Here is a 25,160-nt window from a genome sequence, read left to right as displayed (position 1 = left end):
CAGTTTTGAAATGTCAGTCTGCCATCTTGATTCAAAATGGCATCCAGCTATATCCAAGCAGAGATAAAAACTTGTGATTTCAGGAACCACCTTGCAAAATGTTGTTAGATATCTTAAGAGGTGTCCAAATGCACAAAAGAATAGACAGACAAAGAAAAAAACCTGACCAAAATATATAGTAGCTTCACTTCCTTCATTTTGATTTGTTTGTGGGGAGGTTAGACAAGGTCACATCAAATATCCAGTGCATTTTCCTGCCACTTTCCTTACTTTAAAACATCCATGCAATTCATGAGGAGGAGCCGGAATCCAGCTTTCAGAAAATCTATGGCCGTTTTCATCACCAAAGAGGAATCTAAATTTGCCATATAAATAGCAGACTGTGGAGTACCAATCTGTAAGGAAAGATTCAAACTGAATATGCTAATTAAACGGTACATAATTATTCAACACCAATATATAGCAGTAATTACAGAGCATACGCCACTCTCCATAAATATTATAAAAATGTCACACACCCTCCAGGAGATACAGTTTGATCAGAGACTTTCTATGTTAACCTTGGCTGGCATTATGTATATGCCACCCACAAGTTTGCTGCCCAGAAACTGCTCTGTAATTTTGTATCCAAGATTTGCTAGGTGGAAAAAAGAAAATAGAAAGATGAATTCTCAAAATCCTTTTAATTACGAACAGGGTAAATGTTTGCTCTTACCACCTTCACGCTTGCAACAAACCCAGCAAACCACCAGGCACATCTGATTTTTGTAAAAACATGCAACAGTTTTCTATTTTAGGACAGAGCCACACTCTTCTCCCTACACACTCCTAATTTATTCCTTAAATCACATAGATTACACTGCACCAGAAGACTTTTTTCTTTTCTTTTGAAGGGTTGCAGTCTCTTGAGGCAATCTCTCATGGCCGACATGGCAACAGTCCTCCAAGCATATATTTTTAATTGTGCATTCATTATGATTCGTGCTCAGGATAATATCAGGGCAGTTATATACTGTACAATCCTGCTTTGAATACTTGACATACTGCTTTGTTTCCAATCAATGTACATCCCAATACTTCCTGCAGAAATCCTGTAACTTTTTATACCACAATTGTGCTAAGGTTTTGTCCCGCTTTTGGTTCTGTATAGTGGAACAGCATCCCTGCAGAGAGCAAAAATGTAATAACATTGGGGCAGCATTGCACAAGTGAAATGATGTGTTGGCGGTCCTGTATAAATCCATCATTAATGCGCTGATATGGCATCAATGAAATGTTGCAGAATACACCTGGGAGTGAGAAACTAGTCTATAAGGGCTCTCTGTCTACCATGCTTCTACCATCTCCTTTACATTTGGCATGGGCAAATATTACATTTTGTGGTGTTGTGCTGGCATAGCTATTGGCACAGCTCAATCTTAAGTGTTTGCATACTAAAATCTGATTTGCAGCAGCAAATCTTGATGAGCATGCTGCTAGATAGGTTGGTAAATGAAACAGGAAATAAGGCTTAATAAATTGAATCAGTTCCACCCACCCTACAGCCTCCTTATTTCTTCTCAAAGAAAATCTTCAGAGTCCTTTTTATATCTTAGATTATTTCTTGATGATATTGAAACTCTTAAGGCTATGCCAGCATGAATAATAAAAAATAAGGCACTGTTATAGAGCACTGTGGGATGACTCAGCAGCAGTCCTATATTGCAAGGGCAGTTACTTGGAATTTGTCCCAGTTATAGATGCTAAAGCATTTCTATGTAATATCTAATTCCCATAATTTGTAATTTCCTTCCGAAGTCCTTTCAGGCACTACCTTGAATCAAATTAATATTCAGAACACAGACTGCAATTCAGCGGCACGCAGATTGCATGTTTCCAGAGAACCTCTGCATCATGCATTTGGTACTCTAAGCACAGTGATGTGAAGAAAATGTTTTACTGGAATTTCTTGTTCCTCTGCACCTGCTGATTTCATCCTATTTTCACCGCCACTGTTATTTACTTCCCCTAGTGTAAATCTGTCCACAATTTCCACCTTTCTTTTCAGCGCGATTCAAATTAATAGCCAAAGTGGTACTGCCAAGAGTATGAACAGCTGTAGATGAGAGAGTTGGTAAGCATTTTATTTTTCTGACCGAATCTGCTCTGCTCTTCAAAATATTACATTGAAATACTGTAAATAACTTTTTAAAAACCCACAGGTAAAAGGTATACGCCTTGATTATTCCCCCTTCCCTCAAATTTCTCAAAATTCTTTCTGCCTATTATGTCTGTATCATCATTGTCATCATAAGGCCTGACAGAGGCATGGGGAATCCCAGACTAGGGACCTGAATGCAGCTCCCACCCCATCCTTTATTTCTGGTCCTTTAATCTCTCTCCAGGCCATACATGCACCACTTTGGTCCACACTTTTCTCAGGTGCTTTTGCCTGGCCGGAATGTGTCTTTGAACTATACTAAGGCCTCTTTTTTTTTTTTAAAGAATGGCAAACTGCCACATGCAGTGCCTTACTTGGATGTGTCTGGAGTCTTGGAAGCTTGACTACCCTACGTTCTCCTACAAATGGACCTTGAGCTTGTTTGGAGGTTCTAGCAGGGGAGCGCAGCTATCGTATACCCTTGACCGAAGAACGGTACACTCCTTCTATCTGGGATGGTCGTCCTCTTCCACCGAGCGCGCAGCTTCGGGAGGGACGCACATGGAGCAGTGAGGGAGGAAGGGGACACCCGCCTAGCCAGCCAGATGAGCCGAATCAACCCTGGCGATCAATGGGGTGACAGATGTCGCAGCCAGATTGCCCTCACATCCTATACTAAGGCCTCTTTACTTGATGTCATGTGCTGGCTGGACGCAGAGGAGTAGTGGGAGGCACTACCTGGGGAAACCCCAAGTAAAGAAGGCTCAGAGCGAGAGAAGAAGGTGGCAAGACAATGATGCATGGTCAGAGGGAGAAGAGAGAGCAGACTGGGGGGAGGAGGTGTTAGAAGCTAACGAGGTAACAGGGTTTAGTGAGACAGAAGAATCTGTGGTAGATAGCAGTCCAGAACCGGAGGCAGAAGGGGAGGGTAGAGAGGAAGGGGACTAAGAGACAGCAATGAGTCTGGCTGGTGAGGAAGCCAGGCTGACTCTCCTCCTGCAGTGACCAGCTCCCTTCCCTAAATGTATATGTTGTGGTGGGAGGGGGAGAGGATGTTGAAAAGTTCTGGGTGGGTGTGGGTTTCAACATTCAGTGAGGTTGCGACAGGATAAACAGAGACTTGTACATTTATTTCAAAATGGGATCTGGTACCACCTGAGTTAGTACAGTTTTGTTATAGCTGAGCTATTTCTTTGTTAGGGAGATTGGTTGATATTTTTCCAATGGGACATAATGGTTGGGAAATATTCTGAAGATCAAGAATTAGCTATCACAACTTTGAAAAAGTGATGCCTACCCGCTGCCAGGGGAGCAGCTGACATAAGGGTGGGTGGATGCAGTTAGGAAACAAACCAGCTTGGAACAGAGACAAGGAAAGACAGAAGCAAAGAGAGACATCAACTGAAGACTAAGCACATTTTGGAAGTCATCTCTTGCTGAAGAGCTGCAGGGCTTGCTTCCACTTATGCTCTGTTTGTATATTCACAAATAAATATACTAATATGAATTATTGTACAGATTCAGGCCCCAGCCTTTTTTTATCAGGCTTTTAAAAGTTGTAATATTGGCTTGGAAAACTGACACCTTATTAATGTTATTTGGCATTTGAAGGGTTATAACTTAGTGGTAGAGCATATGCTTTGCATGCAAAAGGTCTCGGGTTCAATTCCCAGCATCTCCAGCTAGAACTGAGAGAGAACCATGTCTGAAATCCTGGAGAGTTGCTGCCAGTCAGTGTAGATGGTACTGAGCTAGATGGGCCAATGGTCTGACTCAGTATAAGGCAGCATCCTATGCTTCTCCTAATTTGCTTTTAGGTATGTATGTTTTGTTTTTTGTATGCTGTAACCTTGTGACAAAGGGTAAGATACAAAAATGTAAAAATTATAAGCCCCCTGTGCTCTTTTCCAATGAAAGCTAACCTAGGCAATAGAAAGCTAACCTAGGTAGTATTGCCCCTGGAATTTCTTTCCACTGGTGAAGTGTGCATTTATACATTCAGATCTGCGCATTGCTTATGTGTGCATAATTATTTGATTTTAAAGTAAATTCTGGAGTTCTTTTAGAAATATTAAGCAGAACACAAGCAAACAACCATCACTTGGAAAACATCAGGAAACCAAGGCTTACAAATGTTGGATTATGTGTGGAAAGAAAAGTGAACACTTTTAGCTGATGCTCACAAAGCAGGCCCACTGGTAATTCTGGGAACAAAACATAGTGTCTGGACAAACACTGCCATAAAAAGTACTAATGGATTGGAAAGCACAGGGATTTCATTTTGGCAGGCTTTCAAGGTTTAGCTCAGCATCCCAGGCTTATGTGGAACTACCGGTTTCTTTTTGTAGCTGCTTTGACATGTGGTTACATTAAATAGACTCTGTAGCACTTTCCGTCCTTGGAATAGGTTCCAATTGAAGTACATTCTACATTGCTTTTAGTAAACCAAGACCAGTATTGATGTCTTCTGCTGCCATTGTTGTCATGCAAAATAAATATGGAAGAAGGATGATGAGATGCATCCATCCTATCTAATTAGAATAGGAGGCAAAGGCACAGACACCATTCTTAAAGACACTCTGACACCCAAAACTGATGGCACCAGCAATTGTACCGGCCTGCTACTGTGATCCAGCAGAGTTGCTGTCTGTCAAGAGACTGCCAATGTGCAGTCAGGGCATGTTCATTACAGTGCAGGTCACATGAATCACTTGAATGTCATCACCAAATCACAATTTGCCAGCTCATTCTTTTGCATTGGCTCAGCTAACAAATCTAAAGTACACAAGATTCTTGCAGCACTGTGTTTCCTGTAGAATGTAGACACATACCATTTTTAGGTGTACAGCTAATGGCTTTTCAAATATTGTTTCAAGGCACAAAGTACGGATGTGACGAAAATCTGTTTGCAAACATATGTATCATAAAGACACACTAACTGGAGAGCTGTAGTTGGTTGCAGCCCTCTCTTGGCTATACATTCAGCAGCAAATATGTCTGGCAACATGAGAAATGGACTTCAGTTTCAATATTAATAATCCCAGTGTAGTAATTCTACCACACCTAGTTTTATGTATTCCTGACTGATTTTCATCTGAGTCAAGCCCACACTTTTCCTGGACTGTTCCAAAACTCTTGCAACTATCCTGAGAGTTTCTCCTTAAAGTTCCAGAGATATCAGAACAACATTGCTGTCAAGATACAACAGGCACCCACTATCTGCACTTTTCAGAAACAATGGAAGACACTGTTGTTCTGATAAGCCTTCCTAGCTGGCTGAATACGTCTCTACCATAGGTGTCCATTTTGGATTGATTTTTAACTCCTCTCATTGTTTTTGTACTGTTTTGTAACTGGCTTTTAAACTGTTTTTATTATATGTTATAAATCAACTTGGAACATATGTGGAAGGTAAGATATTTCTATTTATTCAGGCTTTTGGCAGTTAAATTAAAATCTACTGTGCTGTTCATAATGATGTTTCAGGGTACGTTCCTCTTAAGGAAAGAATAAAGGCTTAAGAATTCTGGTTATTTGTATTTATTTATTAACTACTTAGATTGCCAACCTAGTTTGGGTATTGCGTTAGAGTTACTGGTTCCTGCCCCTCCTGCCCAAATTTATTATATAATGCAGGAAAATTGTGTGACTTGAAAGAAGAAGATTTGGTTTCTATGCTCAACCTGCTTACAATTTAAAATAGCAGCTTTGGCTTTTTGAATATATTTGTTTAGAAAACATTTGCACTCAAAATCTTCTGGGGATTATCTGCCCTGCAATGCAATGCAGGTGGGCCAGCTGCAGAGCATTAAAAAGCGGAGCACAGATGGGAGGTCTGGCCTCAAAAGGAAGTGGGGAGGGGAGGTAATACCATTTGGGTGGGGATAATCCTGGGTTTAGAAGGTGAGACAGGGTAGGGTTGGTTGGGCAACACAGTGGAAGGTTAGCTAATTACTCAAGCTTTTGGCTGAATTCCTCGAAAATAGCTTACAGTCTTTTGCGTGTTAAGTGTAGTTTCAAAAGTGTGGCGTTGAAATTACTGTCATTTTCTAACTTTAGATACTGGGTGTCCAAAAACAGTAAACAAAGTGTATTTTCACCACCACAACAGCATATCATAGACGTATTTATTCCTAACCTCCCAATTTTTTTTATTTCTTCTGGATGGAAAAGCAACACTGAATTATTACTTTCCCTGCAAGGGAAGCTTTGCAGCTAACCACTCCCATAAGTAGTCAAAAGTTTCAAAAGAAGAGCATTTGTGTGTGAAAAGAATACAGTACTGGATACCTTTAGTGTTTGCAGTAGTATTTCTTGAATTCATAAACATGGTGCTACTTTGCAAGGAAGTCTTCCCCTTCAGACCTGCCCTTGAAACCTACTTTGGGACCGGGTCAAATACATGTTGGAAATGTAAAGAAAAAGAAGGGGCTTTTTATCTTATGTGATGGGAATGTAGAGAAGTTTTTAAAAAATTGGGAAATGATATATAATGAATTGAAGAAAATGTTTAAAATGACATTTGTTAAAAAAAAACAGAAGCATTTTTGTTAGGGATTGTAGGACGAGACCTGCCAAGGAAAACAAATAATTTATTTATGTATGCAACAACAGTGGCAAGAATCTTGATAGCACAAGGATGGAAGAATGAGGAAACCCTGACAAAAGAACAGTGGCAAGAGAAATTGATGAACTATGCAGAACTGGCTAAACTGACATACAAACTATGAGATAAGGACAATTGTGATTTTAAATAAGAATGGGAAATTTTCACAAATTACTTAAAAAGACAACAAAATGAATTGGACTCCTTGGCAGGTTTTGAATAAACATACACAAATTTATCGATTGATAACATGGTAGACATAATGTGAGGATTTGTATAATTTTATAACATGCAGAGAGTAATATGGGCTGAGAAATCAGAGAGATGAGCTAAGGGAAGTCTCAGGGGGAGGGAGGGTTTGAGGGGGGGGAAATAATCAATATGATATGTTTTGATATGTTGTTATGTTGAAATTGCTAATAAAAACATGTTGGGGGGGAAGAAACATACTTTGGGAAACTGTAGATATAACTGTATAGAAAGTCGCCTTAGACTAAGTTGTACACCGACTGGCATTGGATCTTCAGGTTTTCAGATGGGAATCTTTCTGAGCCCCAGTTGGAAAGGTCAGGGGCTGAACTTTGGACCTTTTGCACACAAAGTATGCACTCTACCCCTGAGCTGCAGACCTTCCAAAGTATACACTGAACATGCATACAAACTGTATGCATGCTTTTTCATAAGTTGTGCATCAGGAAGGGGGTCCAGTGCAATCTCCTACACACGCTCAATATCTCTTCCCAGTGTGATAATAGAAACTGCTTTATTCTGAGTAAGACATTCTGTTCATCTAGTTCAGTATTGTCTACACTGACTGGCAGTGATTCTCCAGGATTTCATACAGGGGTCTCTTCCCAGCCATACCTGAAGATGTTGAGGAGTTATGCTGGGACCTTTTGCATGCAAAGCACTGAGTCACATCCCTTCTTTTGGATGTGTGGCAGATGTCACAGTCCTAACATAGTTCCATCGATTAGTTAATCCATGCAAGTAAAGAGGTATAAAGGGCCTGAATAAGGATTATGAAGCTGTATTGACATTACCTGTGTTTGTGTAATGGAGTCTTTAGTGGTTTCACTAAAAGATATGTTTCATTCTGTTCATTTGTTTACGTATTCTGTGAAGACATTCAGCAAACAATATAAGCTTTAAAACACCTACAGTTCCTCTTTACTTCAATTTTGAACACTGTGAATGTCCAGCACTCATAAAAAACCTATTCTAATGGGATTTGGTTTAAAACTAACACACCTCCCATTCAAAACAAAGAGCACATATAATCCTTTGCATTGTTGTCTTCTCTCTCTTACATGCAAAATACAATATAAATCATGGTTTTGCATGAACAAATATATGCATGGCTTTATGGAATGAATATTATGGTCTCATTGCTCTGCTGCTGCTGCTGCCGCACTACCCATGACTAAACCTTGGTTTGGCTTAGTGTTACATCCAAACACGTGGTTGTGGTTTGTCTCCATCAGACAAAATGCAAGAGGCAAGCAAAGAACAAGCTTTGGTTATGGCTCATGGTTTGTCTGGAACAAGACAAACCACAAACCTGGGTTCAGACACAACACTAAGCCAAACCGTGGTTAAGTCACAGATAGTGCAGCAGCACCAAGGGAGGAGTGCTACATACACAGTCTTCAGTCTGAAAACCCACACATAGTTTAGCTTAACGTGATGAGGAAACCAGATCAATGTATGACATCAGCAAAACAGTTTAGACAAAGAGACCTGAATTAGTTTACTATAGTAGATAAAATAGTCTAGATAAAGTAGCCATACTTGTTCTGATCAATGTATGCCATAATGTTTGTAGAGCTGTGAATAGTATTCAATTAGTAGGAGTCAGATTGGGCAACAAACATCTAGCCAAGCAAGAATAGTGTTCATTCCAAAAACCTTTCTTCAATAGTGAACTCAACTTTTCCCATTCAGGAATTGCAGTTATGTAAACACCTGCAGCACTGAATTTCCTGTCATGTTTCTCTTGCTGGCACAGGAGCCACATTAGCTAGGGAGTTGGCAACTATAGGTACAGTAATATGCATCTAGCCACTTTCTCCAACTTATACCTTCATATGTATGCCTGTATCCATGATTATAGACACCCAGCATTCTGATATAAAAACTTTTAAAAATATTTGTTATCATTTTCAAATAATAAACACACAATGAAATCTAGAGAAGAAATCACACTTTCACAATCATTATGTGTATCCATATTTTCTAAATAAGAAGTTGCAATTCTCAAAGTGGTTTAACAATCAGTCCCTCTTCCTAGGGAACTCTAGGAATTGCAGGTGAGTGAGGGGAATAGGGATGCCTCCAAAATTCGCAGCACCCTTACCAACTGTAGTTCCCAGGATTCTTTGGGGGAAGCCATGACTGCTAAATTGGCATAGAAAGAAAGAAAGAGTTTGGATTTGATATCCCGCTTTATCACTACCCTAAGGAGTCTCAAAGCGGCTAACAATCTCCTTCCCCTTCCTCCCCCACAACAAACACTCTGTGAGGTGAGTGGGGCTGAGAGACTTCAGAGAAGTGTGACTGGCCCAAGGTCACCCAGCAGCTGCATGTGGAGGAGCGGGGAATCGAACCCGGTTCACCAGATTACGAGTCCACTGCTCTTAACCACTACACCACACTGGCATAATGGTGCTTTAAATGTCTGGTGCAAATGTAGCTTCAGTATTTCGATGGAGTCAGTTGCAGCAGAAACTCTGCAGGAGTCTGGGCAATCTCAGGCAAAATTTATTGAACTGAGTTCTCTAATGTGCATATTTTGTTGTGTTTCCCCTGGTGACAGCCACAAATTTAGCATATGTAGCATTTATTATTATGGAAGTGGAGATCTGTTAACTATCTGTATGACATGCAGATAATTATTAAAGGGAACCCAAAAATGTGGAAATTCTGTTGATGCTGATCTCATGATTCTGCATTTTAAGCCACCAGATAAAAGCAGAGGTGGAGGGAGCAAAATGGGTGTTCTGTGTGGTTTGTGGAGATTGTATTATTAGAATGCTGGGGTGAGGATTAGTTTCACATACTGAATTGCGCAGTTCCTGTATGGTCTTTGCTCTCTGACTCATTACCTTCCTTCAAAGTCGAGGGGTAATATCTCCTTACTTGACAAGCCTGTTATAAAGACAAAAGTCCATTAATGACGGAGGTGCTCAGGTGAGAGTTTGTTTTAAAATTTAACTATTTGGTGGAAAAAGTTGACGTAAAGCAGAGGTGGAACACAGAAGTCACATTGTACTGGTTAATAGACAAAGAAAAACTACTCAAATAAGTATACAGCAAGAGTGTAAAAATGGTCTAAACAAAGACTCCTGACAACAGTGCAGCCAGTCTAAGGGACACAATTTTTCATCTCTTTCCTTCCGAACTTTGGTGCGACTCCTGCATTCTAGCCACAATGCTTACTTAAAGAACTGCCTGGCATCTTTCTGGAAATCATCACAACTTTAATGCACGAGCTAGACTGTGTCCATTTATAGTAATACCATCTCCAATAATATCACTGCTGATCTCATGAAAGAAATGCCGCAATGAAAAAGAAAATTGAGTTTGCTTCAGCTCAGATGAACAGAAAAGTTTGCCCTGGGAAGGATTTTTTTAAGAAAAGAAAAAGAAAATAGAAAAGAGGAGACTGGGATCAAATTTCCCCATCGAAAAGCAAATGCACTACTTATAGGCTTTTGTTGAGAATAGAATTTTTCTTACATATTTAGAAATAAAAGCTCTTAATGTGTGTGGGTTTTTTTCTTATTCTACAGAATTTGTTTTATTTATTTAGTAAATTATGTACACTTCATCTGAGGATCACAGGGCAGTTTAAAATATAAAACACAAAAATACATAATATAGTAACAAACAAAAAGAGTAATGCAACCCTTCCCAGTCATTGTACAGCATATCGCACTGAAATAAAATGAAAAGGGTTGCATCTAATATTATAGTCATGCTCTATTTGGCCTGAAAATCCTGAAATCACAAAACAAGCGTTGTTTCTGGGCTAACTGATCTGTTGTCAACTGTTGTTTGAAATATATAGTGGAATTTGCTGATCAACTGTATGTGATCAGTTAGTGAAATAATCTCAGTTTGGGAGGGAGAAATTAAAATTCTCATACTACAGTTATACCTTTCAATGCCTTATAAACCACTAAATGACAAAACAGGTTATATTATATGCAAGTTTTGTCATATGACCGTAAAAAGTTATACCTATAACTATAAAAAACAATTCAAGGACCGTTGACTTACAGAAACATCCCCATGCCTTTTGATGTACCAGTATGTGGAATATTGACTACATAATTTTGGCTCCACATAGGTGTTGGTAACTTTATAAATTTATTAGCAGGGCTTTTAGCACAGGCCTGCTCTTGGGCTTTTCCTAAGGGGGAAGGTGAATTGTGCTTAAAAAGGCAATGTAGCATTAATTCACTGCGACCAAAGGCAACCCAAGAACTGTTTATCTCACACCGGCTCATATGAAGTAACTTGAATTTAAAGCTAAATATTGCTGTTGCTTAATATTGAGCCTTACGCAGGGCATAAAATGGCCAGAAGTGGCAAGCAACAATTTCATTAACATTCTGCACGAAGAACATAATAGCTTGGCTGTTTTGATCAACAGGAACCTGTTGTCCAAAAAAGCCCCAAACAAACAGGGTGACTTATGGTATTTATTTTGTTCTTATTTCCTACTCTGTCCCAGATTCTCAGGATGGCATCCTGATGATCTCATGTACCATCCAAACAACTTCATTGAGACAAAGATTGCAGGTGGCCATTCACTGAGTGATAGGAATTTGGAATTTGGGTATCCATACTGTACACTCCTATCCACTACATCTGGATAATGTACTCCAGATAAATGGGGCACACTTAATTCAAGCCTCTCCTCACTCTCCTTGCAGCCCTTTCCCTTTAACGCTGCTGTCACCAGCATTGCTCATCTGCCACACAGGCAAAATGGCTGGCCTGGGAGAAGGGGCTGAGGTAAATCTGTCACCGTTGCTAAGCAACCGCAAGCCACACTTCCTAGGCACTGCCAAGCTGGCTGCTCAATGCTAGGCCTACCAAGCCACGCGGAAAATGGGGCAGCCATTCTTGTCTCAAGGACTACCACCACTTGTAGGAGTTTTCTGAGGTAAAATTTCCCCTTGACCACAGGTATTTATATAATATCCTGACCTCAAAGCTTTCAAACCTAAGCATGATGTTCTTATTTCCTTCCAGGTTTAGGCCCTTGGTACAGAAGACATACTTCTGGTGGGACCACCGGTTGTTAGTAAACATCAGCCGTGCAGAATTGAAATTCCGTGCGCAGCTTCCTCGAGGTGAACATTTTTACCTGTGAAATATTGCCAAATGTATTTCCATTCACAGATAATACAGATGGTCCTTGTTACGCTTCTCACTTCCGCTGCCCAATCACATTTGTACAGTTGCAATCACATCCCCCCTTTCTGTGTAAAGTCGCCACCGTTTTTTCACTAGCCTTGCTCCTCTGGCTTTAATAACATTTGGCAAAGATACTTAGCATGGTGCGGAGACAAAAGTGGTGGAAATAGTTTTATGAATTGCTACTGGTCTGCATATTGGGCTACTGTCAAGGCCCAGGACTAGTTCTGATTCATTTCATTTGCACTTTTATTTTTCAAAATGACTTTCTTATGTAAGTATCTTTTCTCCTGCTCTATAATCGTGTTGAAAATGTCTTACTAGGACTTAATAGATGTGCAATCCGATATTAGGCCTGCTTACTTGGAATTAACCTCCATTGCTCAATGGGGCTTACTCCCAGGTTACAACACAGTCCTATCTATGCCTACTCTGAAGGAAATCTTAGGCCTCATCTGCATTATACACTGAAAGCAGTTTCATGCTGCTTTAGAAAAGTCACAGCTCCTCTTCCTTCCAAAGTATCCTGGGAACTGTAGTTTGGTAAAGGTGCTGAAAGTTGTTAGGAGGCGCCTATTCCCCTCCCAGAACTACAACTCTTAAGAGTGGTTGTCAACTTTTCCCTTTTCTTGCGAGGAATCCTATTCGGAATAAGGGAATTTCCCTTTAAAAAAGGGAAATGTTGACAGCTTGTCAGCTCCTCTTCCTAAGGAACTCTGGGAATTGTAGTTTTGCGAGGGGAATGTGTGTCTCCTAACAACTCTTGCCACTGTTAACCAACTACAGCTCCCAGGATTGGGGGTGGAAAGGAAGCCATGGCTGCTCTAAATGCGTAGTGCGGATGGCGCCCTATTGAAGTCAGTGGGATTTACTCCCAGGCAAGTCGAATTAGAATGGCAACCTGAGCATGCCTAGGGATTCTAGCCTTGGTTTATTTCCAATTAAGTACTGTAACTTCAAGCATCACTGCTGTAACTTGTACTTTGCTCTCTGGATACATGATGGTCTGGGAAACCTGAACTAATTTAGTGCAGGTTGGTCAGTGCTCTCTTACTTGAAGGCTAGGTGGCCTTTTTAAGTCAGTCTTTAACCCTTCAGCTAAATTGCTGGCAGTCAGCCAAGCACATTTCTGGGCAGGGCTGCCAACTTGAATAAAATATTGGAGGGTGCAGGTAAGCCCCACCCTGCATAATTGTTCACATAACGCTACGTGCACATACTATTTGAATGCCAATGCCCATCAACTTAGGGGGGGATATTTTAGGGGGGGCAGCGAAGGAACCTCGGTCCCTAGGAGTTGGCTCTTATGTTTGCAGTGGGTGGGGAAAGTTTGAAGGACGACAGCTGATATGAAAAGTGCACCACGGAGGCATAAGAAACCATGAAAGAGGATCCTTGAAACGCCGAAAACAGCAGCAGCAGTTAGAACGATCGGATTCTGCCCCTGTTTGATCCTAAAGGGAGTTCCTTCTTTTGAAGAACGGTTTAAGGTAGCCTGAAGATCAGGAGCAGGATTATCCAGACAGGAGCTGGCTCGTTTCCTTGCAGAATCCGCTCCCCAACTCTCTCCACTCTCTTAATTGCAACGCGAGTTCAGTGCATGCACCAACCCGTGCCTTGATCCCTGTGGCAGATCCCTCCTATCCCCACCTTTAGCGACAGACTGTGGAGCAGGGCTTCCCACCCCGCTCGATTAATTTTTTCCCTCCCTTCATTTTATTTTTATTTCCCTTCCTCGGTCTCAACCGGTTTTTCTAGCCCAGCCTTCTTCGCATAGGAGCAGGGCTAGGCTGACTCACTGTTTGGAAATGGAGTGGGCGTGTGTGTGAATGTAAGAGAATGAATGATGTCAGGCGAGGCTGTGGCAGGGAGGCAGGGAGAGGGAGGGGACGAGCGGAGAGCATGAAACTGGCTGTAAACACAGCGGCGCCTCCAGAAGCAGCCACGGCCCCGCCAGTCCAGCCTGCCTCGAGGCTCCGTCTCCCAGGAGCCGCCCTCGCGCAGAGGAAACCTCTCCAGCTGTTGCACTGCCGAGGTAACGGTGCGTGTGGCATTCGCGTAAAGAGGCTGGGATTAAATAAAGAAGGGGGGGGGGAGAGCTGCCTGCAAGGGAAAAGGAAACTTTCTTCTAGCTGTTTCTTCTTGCGGCTCCTAGCCCAGTGGTGGGAGTGCCTGCCTCTAGTTCTGGCCAGAAGGAACTGCAAATGCCAAGGAGCTTGGTTGGAGGCTATGCAGGAGACTTTCCTGCTGAGTGCTGGAACGCAGAACTAGTTCGGAGGCTGTTCCCCTCTCCAAATTAAGTAGGTAAGTTCAAGAGCTGGTGCGTCAGCCAAGGGGTTAGTTGTGGATATTGGAAGGAACGAAAACTCCATGGCGCTCCCCCCCCCCCAAGAAAAATCTAATTGGGGGATGGGGGAGGTTTGTGGTGCCAAATATGTGAATGAAAATGCTTTATATTGCTTCCGAAACTTCTTTATCTCCACCAAAACCTTTTTATTTTTCTATCTGCTTGACTCCAGTTTTTAATAGGGCAGTCCTTTGCATGTCAGCTCAGCTGTAAATCCCACTGAGTTCAATTGGACTTACTCCCAGGGTAGTGCAGCTTGCATCCAAAGCAGAAGGACGTTTCTGGGGACTTAAATAAAAGTTGACTGTATAGGATGGTTTGTTGTAAATATGAAACAAACTGACAAAACATTTCCGGCTCAATTTCATTGCCGTAAAATACATGTATTGTGAAAACTTCAAATGTAGGTAAACTTTTCTTTAGCGGGTCACAATTGCATAGAAGTAGTTTTGAACTTGGTGATGCCCCACTGGTTTTGACTGAGCTTTATTAGAAATGTGTAGAAATGTTCTGTAATTCAGTTTATCTTGAATAGATTTTTAGAGACTTTGGAATAATGTGTTTTTTTAAATGGTAAGGTTGCTTGTACACATCGCATTGTTATACTACATGGTTTATTATCTAAAAGCAGAGGTTAGACCACTACTGTATGAAATGCAGTTTGGGATGGATTCAGACTCAATCTTGCATAGAATAGAGGCAGAACAATTTGAATCCTCTTTATGTAAGGCTGGGGGTGTTTAATTGGGTGGAGGTGTACCTCTCCCAGCCGCTGTTAGCCAGTTACCTGTGCATCACTCTGCTGGAGTGGAGCTTCCCCACTTCTGTCTGCTGAATGTGGTATTTCAGGGGCAGGGCTGAGCCAGCCTTGGATCTGTTGGATCCAGAGCTGGCCCTGCATCTGTGTGACAGCGTTGCGTGCAATTTGGATCTGATTGCTGTACCAGGTCCAGGCCAGTGTTGTGGTCCATCTTCCACCTCAACTACCATGCATAGCAGGGCTGCAATGTAGTTGAGCCCACTGCTCTGTAAAATCCAACCAGGGGTGGAAGGAGTTTACCTTGCGCCATAAGGTTGTTGTGTCCAAATGAAGTTTCATTGAATTTAATGGGTTTATGCTAAGCATGATTGAGCCTGGCTCCCATTATTGTTTTAAAACAATTTTTTTTCGGCTTGCAAACAAAACAAAGTGTTTTCCATATTCCCATTGTTTTGCTTAGTAAGATTACGTTTGGTAAGTCTGTTTCATGGATGTAGAAAGTCTTGTTAATAAAAGATAAATGTCTCCCCCCCCCACACACACAAAAAAGTGGCCTCATAGTCTTTCTGTCAGCTGTGTAGTGGGTACTATAAGCACAAATGTTTGCAAATAACTGCTTAAAGTTACAGTACTTGTATTCTTGAGTATTTCGCTTGAGGGATATGGTATAGAGATAGCAGGTTTTTAGATATAGGTTTTAAATCTAAAACTTATTTGGAAGTGAAGGGTATTGACAACAGTAGGCCTGTCTTTAAAGTAAACAAATTTAGTATTCAGGTGTATTACTTTTTAAGGTAGCTTCCATCTGGTTGCAACCCAAAGCCATTCAGTCCTGAGTAATCTTATAGATTACTCTGTAATGTTAGGAGGATTACACATAGCTACTGAATGAGGAAGACTAGGCAGGAAAAGAAGACAATCTATAACTAGCAAATATGTGACCTGTTACTTTGATGAGTTTACAGTTGTGAGTCTGTTCCCAGAAGACTTCTTTCTTTCTTTCTTTCTTTCTTTCTTTCTTTCTATCAATCATTGAAAGTACACTCCTGCCTGCCACATTCTTGAATCAGGCTGAGAAATCAGTCTCTCTCTGACCATAAAAGTCTTTATGATCAGTTCACAAACTTCATTTAAATAAATTAAAATATCATAAGAATCCTAATTATACTTTGATTGCTTTGTTTTGTATTCCAGCCTATAATCCCTTGAGCACTTGATACTGAAAGATTTTTGCAACTCTTCAACATACGTATTCTTATTCCACATTTCTCATCATTATACATCATTTGGGGTTTAAACTTTTAATGGCCACATATTGAAATCTCTCATTTCCTTCAGATTATATGTATATCATGTGAAACTGTTGCATGTAGTAATTTGCATCCAAAGAACCATGAGCAAAAGTCAATTAGCTACTAGCAGTTCTCCACGAATGCTTGTCCAAGCATTCATTTAGTGCTACAATAGGTAGATTCCTCTCAAGCTTCAGCAAGTAACAGAACATCTTTGAGTTTATAATAATGTGAGCAGAAGAAACTTTCTGCATCCAACTCAATGTTTTCTGGATTCTTAACCATAGTAGAAAATTGGAAACTGCATGTTTGTTTTCCATTCACATAATTAATTATATTAATATTTGAACAAAATTAAGAAAGCAGATATCTAACAAACATTTCTTTTCAATGTATTTAATCCTATTAAAACACAAGTATGTCTATAGTTAAATCTTGAAAGAGGAAAGCATGATAGTTTGCATACTTCATTATAAAAGGTAAAGGGTAAAGGGACCCCTGACCATTAGGTCCAGTTGTGGCTGACTCTGGGGTTGCGGCGCTCATCTCGCTTTATTGGCCGAGGGAGCCAGCGTACAGCTTCCGGGTCATGTGGCCAGCATGACTAAGCCACTTCTGGCGAACCAGAGCAGCGCACGGAAATGCCGTTTACCTTCCCGCCGTAGTGGTACCTATTTATCTACAAGCACTTTGATATGCTTTCGAACTGCTAGGTTGGCAGGAGCAGGGACTGAGCAACGGGAGCTCACCCCGTCGCAGGGATTCGAACTGTTGACCTTCTGATCGGCAAGCCCTTGGCTCTGTGGTTTAACCTACAGCACCACCCGTGTCCCATACTTCATTATAGATGGGATATAATTTGCACTCTAAGCCATTTTTTAACTGCAGTTATTTCCTTAGGGAGGTATCTTGAAGCATAAAACAGTTGAGAATTTTGGTTTACATTTTTAGTAACTGTTACGTTTATATTAAAGTTTGTGACTGCAATGGTTGCTAGCTTTAGGGTCTCTTTTTCTGTAAATAAATCTTAAGACTCCAGTTCCATCTACAGTCAAGGTTGTTTTATGGAACAGCATGCATCTTCTAGTTTAAGAATTGCCATGTAGGTGTTTGCCTCTCATTCCCTTCTCCTTACAATACTCTCCTTGATTTTGATTCAGTTTCTGTATTGGGCAAAAAAAGAGCACAGCTACATCCATTTTCACATTGCAAAACAAGGATCAGTTTGTGTATATGAAATTGTAACATGAGAAGCGGCCCTTAATGGCTGTAACCACTGAGAATAATCATATTTACAAAAATGGGAGTACTCTGGAGTAAGTGGTTTGAAGACTGCAGCCAAGTAGACACTTTAATGTTCTAGGGCTGCCATCACCAACTGCTCAAAAAGAATGTGAGCAGAAAACCACCTTTGCCAACTTGTGCATTCCTCTATTGGTGTCCTCTGCATGTTTGCAATCTGTGTTACAAAGGGATGTATATTAATGGACTTTGCTTGTCTACAGGATTGAATGTGGACTTTTCTATGATTTACTCTAGCTTATGAATTATATTTTTATAGGCTATTATTTTTTATTTAATTTGTTTTATTTGCAAAATATTTATGGTAAGTATTAGCTTGTCTAATTTGCATTTAGGTAAGATAGTCTTTACACAATAATTTTAGCACTATATAAATGTGGGTACCATAACACTTCATTTTAATATGGATACAGAACAGCTATATGCCAAGCAGATGCTGGAAGAATGGCTCTTAACAGAGACATTGCTGTCTTTGCAGATCTCAGCCTGTTAGGAGGCTTATTGTACCATGGACACTACTGTCCCAGATTATTCCAAAGGGCATTAAGAATCACAGACAGTACTGTCCCAGCAGATGCTGTGAGATTTATTTAGGAACTAAAACAGGCATTGATGGGAAAGTTTCTGCAAGACAGATGAACTACTGTTTCCTCAGATGTGCATCTGCTCAGAGAACTATTTAACTATACTGGCCATGAGCTGAAACTTGGGCAAAGTCAGTGCCATTGACCTTGGTGGGATCTGCTTTTGAGTAAATATGCATAGGATTGGGCTGGTAATAATAAAATAATAACAATTATTATTATTATTATTATTATTATTATTCCACCCATCTGACTGGGTTGCCTTAACTACTCTGGGCGGCTTCCAAAAACTTAAAACACAGTAAGACATCAAACATTAAAAACTTCCCTATACAGTGGTACCTCTGATTATGAACTTAATTCGTTCCGAAGGTCTGTTCTTAACCTGAAACCGTTCTTAACTTCAGGTACCACTTTAGCTAATAGGGCCTCCCGCTGCCGCTGCACTGCCAGCACGCGATTTCTGTTCTCATCCTGAGGTAACGTTCTTAACCCAAGATACTACTTCCGGGTTAGCGGAATCTGTAACCCGAAGTGTTTGTAATCCAAGATACCACTGTAAAGGGCTGCCTTCAGATTTCTTCTAAAAGTCAGATAGTTGTTTATTTCCTTGACGTCTGATGGGACGGCATTCCACGGGGAGAGTGTGACTACCGAGAAGGCAGCAGTCCTATACAGTCGTACCTTGGTTTAAGAACAGCTTAGTTTATGAACAACTTGGATTAAGAACACTGCAAACCCAGAAGTAGGTGTTTCGGTTTGTGAACTTTGCCTTGGAAGCAGAACATGTTCCGCTTCCTGTTAAGTGTAAATTGAGTCCCCCACAGCTATGGGAAAGCACGCCTTGGTTTAAGAACGCTTTGGTTTAATAATGGACTTCCAGAATGGATTAAGTTCGTAAACCAAGGTACCACATTTGGGAGTAAGGCCCATTCAACTTTATGGGACTTATTCCCATATACAGGATTGAGCTACACTGCAGTTCAACTTATTTGAAAGTACATTCCAATTGAAATCAGTTGGATTTACCGGTTCCTCTGACCTATGTAAAATATTTGGCTTTTGAAAATGTAATTGTACCATCTTGCTATTTTTTGCACATTTCCCAGTTAAGTAGAGAAAAATAAAATAAAACATGGATTGTAAGATAGTAAAAATACATGTTTCTTGGTTAATGTGTATACTATGGTTATCCTGTTCAGAAAAACTGGGAGAGAAAAACCGAACAGATAATTGGCTGAACATGTGCCAACACTCTGGTTTTGTTTCTTCCTGTCACAGCACAAAGGGTGGGAACAGTTGAATAGCTGCTCATTCATGGTAAATTGTGGTTAATAGCTTATCTTTGCATGCAAGAGTGGTTAATGACTGCATAGATATGTGGCATCATACTGCATAACCGATGCTGCCTGAATGAAGGCAATAACATGTTGGAGAGAAGTGCATGGTAGCAGTTATTGCTATAGAATTTTTGTTTTCAAGTTTAGTTGTTCTGTATATAGTCATTTTTTAATTTAAAAAACTTAATTTAGGTGAACCACCCATACTTTATTAGTTGTCCAAGATTACAAGGCCTATTATAGCACACTTCTGAGCGCCAGAAATAGCGTGTGCGCAGCTGAGTGGGAGGAGGCAGGCAGACCCCTCAGAGGCCCCAAGGAGCATCCTGCCCTGGCTGGCCCCGCCCATATGGACAGCTGGCCCCGCCCCTGGGTGCAGGGCATGCGTGTTGCCCCAGGTGCCTGATCAGCTTGCTCTGCCACTGTCTCACACAGGTACAATCCTATGCTCACATAGATTTGTACAGTACACTAAATCTGCTGCTGTTTAGGCCCGGTTCCACTTCATGGCTGCTTTGAAAATAGGAATTGTAAAAGGAAATGTTACCTGCATATGTTGTGAACCACCCTGTGATCTTTAGATGAAGGGAGGTATACAAATTTAATAAATCATAATAAAGTAATAATTATACTGTCCATGGCTGTTCATCCAAGCATGGAGATCCATGCACGTCACAATATCTTTGAGCAAATCGTAGATGAATGTGGATGACACATCTGCTGAGGACTTGCATACATGTTAAACAATTATTGTGTCCTAATCTTAAATATGGGACGCGGGTGGTGCTGTGGGTAAAACCTCAGCACCTAGGACTTGCTGATCGCATGGTCGGTGGTTCGAATCCCCGCGGCGGGGTGCGCTCCCATCGTTCGGTCCCAGCGCCTGCCAACCTAGCAGTTCGAAAGCACCTCTGGGTGCAAGTAGATAAATAGGTACCGCTTACTGGCGGGAAGGTAAACGGCATTCCGTGTGCTGCGCTTGCTCGCCAGATGCAGCCTGTCACGCTGGCCATGTGACCTGGAAGTGTCTGCAGACAGCGCTGGCTCCCGGCCTATAGAGTGAGATGAGCGCACAACCCTAGAGTCTGGCAAGACTGGCCCGAACGGGCAGGGGTACCTTTACCTTTTAATCTTAAATATAATAGACAGAAAAGCGTTCAACAGTGTTATAAGTTTGTGGCTAGGCAATACTATCCTAAAATATCTGGATGCAGTAAAGGGTTGGAATTTAAGCCACCCCTATATTCCAAGGTCTAGTGGGGGCTGGAGTTTAAACCAGTTTTTCTGTGTCTAGGAAGCAGCCTGGCAAGAGAACCATCAAGAAATAATAACTGGAATGGTTGGGCCTTTTAGGAAGGCCATTAACAGAGACTCTCTGGGTCAGAGAGAAACTGGGAAAGCTTCTCCATGAGATGAGAAAGTTAACAAAAAAAAGGCCAGAGTTTTAGGAGGGAAGGGCAAAATTGCAGTGGGAGATGAGGTAATCAAATTGGAAAAAGTCCCTTTTACAAGCTGGAGGGGGGGTGGTGCAGAGCATGATGTGGGCAGTCTGTTTTATGCTGCAGAGAAGATCAGACATGATGTTTGGGGTCTCTTGGAATCCAATGCTGCAGCAATAGGAGGAACAAGACCCTCTTGGGGTGTGAAGTCTCTGCCCTCTCTCCATCTAGGTCCAGGTTGTATACATGTGTAAATAAATCGTATATCATAAAGACATCACAGTCTCCACTGTGTCTCTTTGTTCCAAAAGGAAACACAGAGCCTGGTAAGCGTGCTGGTACTTCTAGAATCTCGCACTGCTCAGAGATTGGGTTGCCTTGTAACAATATGAAGTGGGGGGGATATGGAAGAAATCACAGGGGGGAAATGGGTATCATTGAATTATTATCTAAAAATTAAAAATTGGCAAGATGTTGTTGGACAGACAAAACATTTCCCCCCAAGGAACAATAATCTGGATTAGTGAAATCCATTTTTTCAAGATAGCTATATTTTCCGATCAGTATTCTTAACTTGTAGTCCTGTAGATTACCCTTATTTGCTTTGTTGTAGTGCAGCCTGAGGTTGTTTCATGAGGCCAACAGTCTTATTCTTAGATGCTCTTTATTATGTCAGCTGTGGATCATAACAAATAGGCTTAATCAGTATTGGACTGTTGCTTGTTATGTGAGCGTCCCTAGGTTTAGAAGTAAGTCTTACTGACCGAGGAAATAATGTTTCTATTTCTTGCCATTAAATCTAAGTTTGCTTAGTCTCTATGGATGTTGTCAGTAATTGTGGTTCATCCTCCTTTAGCCTGCGAGATCAGGCCAAATGCCCGTCTCATTCAGCAGTCTTCTCTCACATTGGCCAAACAGATGCCCTTGGGTAGATGCCCAGAAGCAGAACCAGAGCTCAACAGCACTCTCCTCACCTGCAACTCCCAACAACAGCCACACAGAGGTATAGTGCCTCAAATAGTGAAGGTAGAACCTCAGGCTTCATCACAAACATTAATATGCTGTGCTACGAGTATCACTGTGGTGTAGTGTTGGACTAGGACTGGAGAGATCAGGTGACCTAGGGGAAAATGTATCTCAGCCTACCATTACAGGGTTGTTGTGAGGATAAATTGAAGATACGGAGAACCATGTATGCCCTTTTGTGCGCTTTTTAGAGGAAAGCTGGGATACAAATATAAATAAACAAACTATTGTTTGTTGTGAATGAGCTTCAGACTCTTACCCCACCCCTTTTTGTGTGGCATTGGAGATGAGTTTCGAAACTTCTGCTTCTGTTTTTCTTTAAATATAGCTTGTTGTGTCATCTGGTTAATATTAACGTCTTTCAGAGAAATGACAGTTAACATTAACCACAGTTAGCCAGTTCATAAGAAGCTGGGTAAGCAGAAACCTCCAAACTCCTCACAACTGCACTAGAGCAAAGAGGGTAAGTAGATTGTGAGCCTGAGGTTCACCTGGGCTTATTTGTGTCAAACTTAAAATATAGTTTAGTGTTATGCTTAAACACAGCCAATAAAATAAAATGTTTTGAGCATTTTTAGTAAAGTGAGAATTGAGTGGTGGAGCAATGTTGTGGTGTAAGGAGAGTCTGATTGTTAAGTGATTGTGTATGTGGAGGTTGTGTATTTAGATCTGGGTAGTGTGAATCTGTATGTAAGCGATTTTGTTGATCGTATTATATTTTTAAAGTTCATGAGATTGTTTAGATGCTATATACTTGTGCTGCATTTTTATGTATCTTCTGTCATCAGAGCCAGCCCACCCATGAGGCAGGGCGAAGCAGCTGCCTCAGGTGGCAGAAAGCATAAGTGGCGACATCACCACTGGAATGTGCCTCTTGGTGAGAGGAACGCTTTCTGGCGTGCAGCATTCTTATCTTCCCCAGCCTTGGGGCAGAGCAGACAAGCGGCAAGACCTTGACCTTGCGGAACACCCTCCTCTGTTCTGTTTTGTTGCGGACGGAGGGTGTTCTAGCATTGGGGCAAACAGGCTTACACACAGCAGTTAATTACACATGCTCATCTAGCTAGGGATGTAGGTGGCATCCTGCTTCCATATGCATAGTGCCTTTAATTAAGCTGGGGAAAACGCATTGTTTCTGTATTATGGTGGTAATACCATATTATAAATGTTATAGTGGGTCAAAGTTCTTCATCCACAGTTCCTTTTCTCCTTTATCTCTATTTAAACACGTCCATAATTATGCAGCATTATTTGAGATTGTTTTCTGCTTTAGTACTCTGATTGTATGCATGCCTGTATGAAAGCCAGGCATGGCATCTAGAATCATTTGGACATGTGTGAATCCACAATTTTAGCCTGTGCTTTGTTTTTGAAAGACTGATATATATATCAGTCTTTCTGATATATATATCAGAAAGTAAAGAGGAGAGCGCAAAATATGGTCTGAAGCTCAACATCAAAAAAACAAAGATCATGGCCACTGGTCCCATCACCTCCTGGCAAATAGAAGGGGAAGAAATGAGGCAGTGAGAGATTTTACTTTCTTGGGCTCCATGATCACTGCAGATGGTGACAGCAGCCACGAAATTAAAAGACGCCTGCTTCTTGGGAGAAGGGCAATGACAGGCCTAGACAGCATCTTGAGAAGTAGAGACGTCACCTTGCCAACAAAGGTCTGTATAGTTAAAGCCATGGTTTTCCCAGTAGTGATGTATGGAAGTGAGAGCTGGACCATATAGAAGGCTGATCGCCGAAGAATTGATGCTTTTGAATTATGGTGCTGGAGAAGACTCTTGAGAGTCCCATGGACTGCAAGAAGATCAAACGCATCCATTCTTAAGGAAATCAGCCCTGAGTGCTCACTGGAAGGACAGATCGTGAAGCTGAGGCTCCAGTACTTTGGCCACCTCATGAGAAGAGAAGACTCCCTGGAGAAGACACTGATGCTGGGAAAGATGGAGGGCACAAGGAGAAGGGGGCGACAGAGGACGAGATGGTTGGATAGTGTTTTCGAGGTTACCAGCATGAGTTTGACCAAACTGCGGGAAGTAGTGGAGGACAGAGGTGCCTGGCGTGCTCTGGTCCATGGGGTCACGAAGAGTCGGACACGACTAAACGACTAAACAACAATATATATATATATATATATATATATATATATATATATATATATATATATCCCTGCTATCTTAGATATAGCTGTCAAGGAGCAATAGGGCTAAAAATCCAGCAAAACTGACAAGAGTTGTGGCCCAGGACATGCCTCCTTCTCATCATGAAATGCTTTTATAATATACTGACTGCTCTTTTGATGTTCCTTTCTATGATAATGAGAGAATTACAATTTTACTTTTTTTAAAAAAATGTAGTTGCTAATAATTCCAGAAAGCAGCTAGATCACAGTTGTCTATTTTTCTGTCAGGCAAGTGATAGTGATTCTCGATTATAGAGATAAATGGGTTAGGATTGTCTAATGTTGCTTCTGAATAACCGGGACCTCACTGATGTATGTTGCAATCATTTTACTGGTGAATAATAGTGTTAATGTGCCAGTTACTATGGTAAAAGGTAAAGGACCCCTGGATGATTAAGTCCAGTCAAAGGCAACTATGACACATAATATAACATATTTCAGTGAGAGTTTTTAACTGTGTCAATAGAAACCTCTTTAACTTAGACTTTTTTGGGTAAAGCCAGACTGTCAAATGAGTCAAATGAGTATCATGAACACCTTTATTTGTGCTGGTATTTACAGTGGTCTAGCTAGGGCAGTTGGGACCATTTTGGTGTTATACAAAGGTTAAAAAGCCACCCATCCCAACTTCACTGGGCCAACAGCAGAAAATAAGAGGCTGGCTATAATAAATGATATATGAAGTCCTGATACCGTACTGTTT

At 41.2% G+C, this 25,160-nt stretch overlaps 1 protein-coding gene and 1 long non-coding RNA gene across 8 annotated transcripts in view; one reads left to right on the top strand and one right to left on the bottom strand.

Moving 5' to 3' along the window:
- Nucleotides 1–584: 584 nt before the first annotated feature.
- LOC128421281 (uncharacterized) lies at nucleotides 585–13,249 on the bottom strand. 2 transcript variants are annotated; one of them, XR_008332278.1, is made up of 4 exons: nucleotides 12,124–13,249; nucleotides 9,806–9,893; nucleotides 7,790–7,863; nucleotides 585–2,095 (listed from the first exon to the last, which is right to left on the bottom strand). It is a non-coding gene; the product is annotated as an uncharacterized LOC128421281 (long non-coding RNA). The 2 variants fall into 2 exon arrangements; XR_008332277.1 differs by lacking the exon at nucleotides 12,124–13,249 and adding an exon at nucleotides 11,028–11,763.
- The window catches only part of SGMS2 (sphingomyelin synthase 2), a 29,726-nt gene continuing 16,382 nt past the window's right edge, over nucleotides 11,817–25,160 (top strand). Inside the window, exons 1-2 of one of the 6 annotated variants that reach the window (XM_053403861.1) lie at nucleotides 11,817–11,919; nucleotides 12,009–12,109. The gene's annotated coding sequence lies outside the window, so the exon portion shown is untranslated. Of the gene's footprint in view, nucleotides 11,920–12,008; nucleotides 12,110–13,810; nucleotides 14,215–14,273; nucleotides 14,478–22,648; nucleotides 22,727–25,160 lie in introns of those variants that run through there. The other 5 variants (XM_053403859.1, XM_053403860.1, XM_053403864.1 and 2 more) reach the window with 5 other exon arrangements.

Source organism: Podarcis raffonei, chromosome 9, assembly GCF_027172205.1.
Source record: "Podarcis raffonei isolate rPodRaf1 chromosome 9, rPodRaf1.pri, whole genome shotgun sequence".
Taxonomy (NCBI): Eukaryota; Metazoa; Chordata; class Lepidosauria; order Squamata; family Lacertidae; genus Podarcis; species Podarcis raffonei.
The sequence above is the reverse complement of the archived record's forward strand: the minus strand, read 5'-3'. Positions and strand labels throughout refer to the sequence as shown.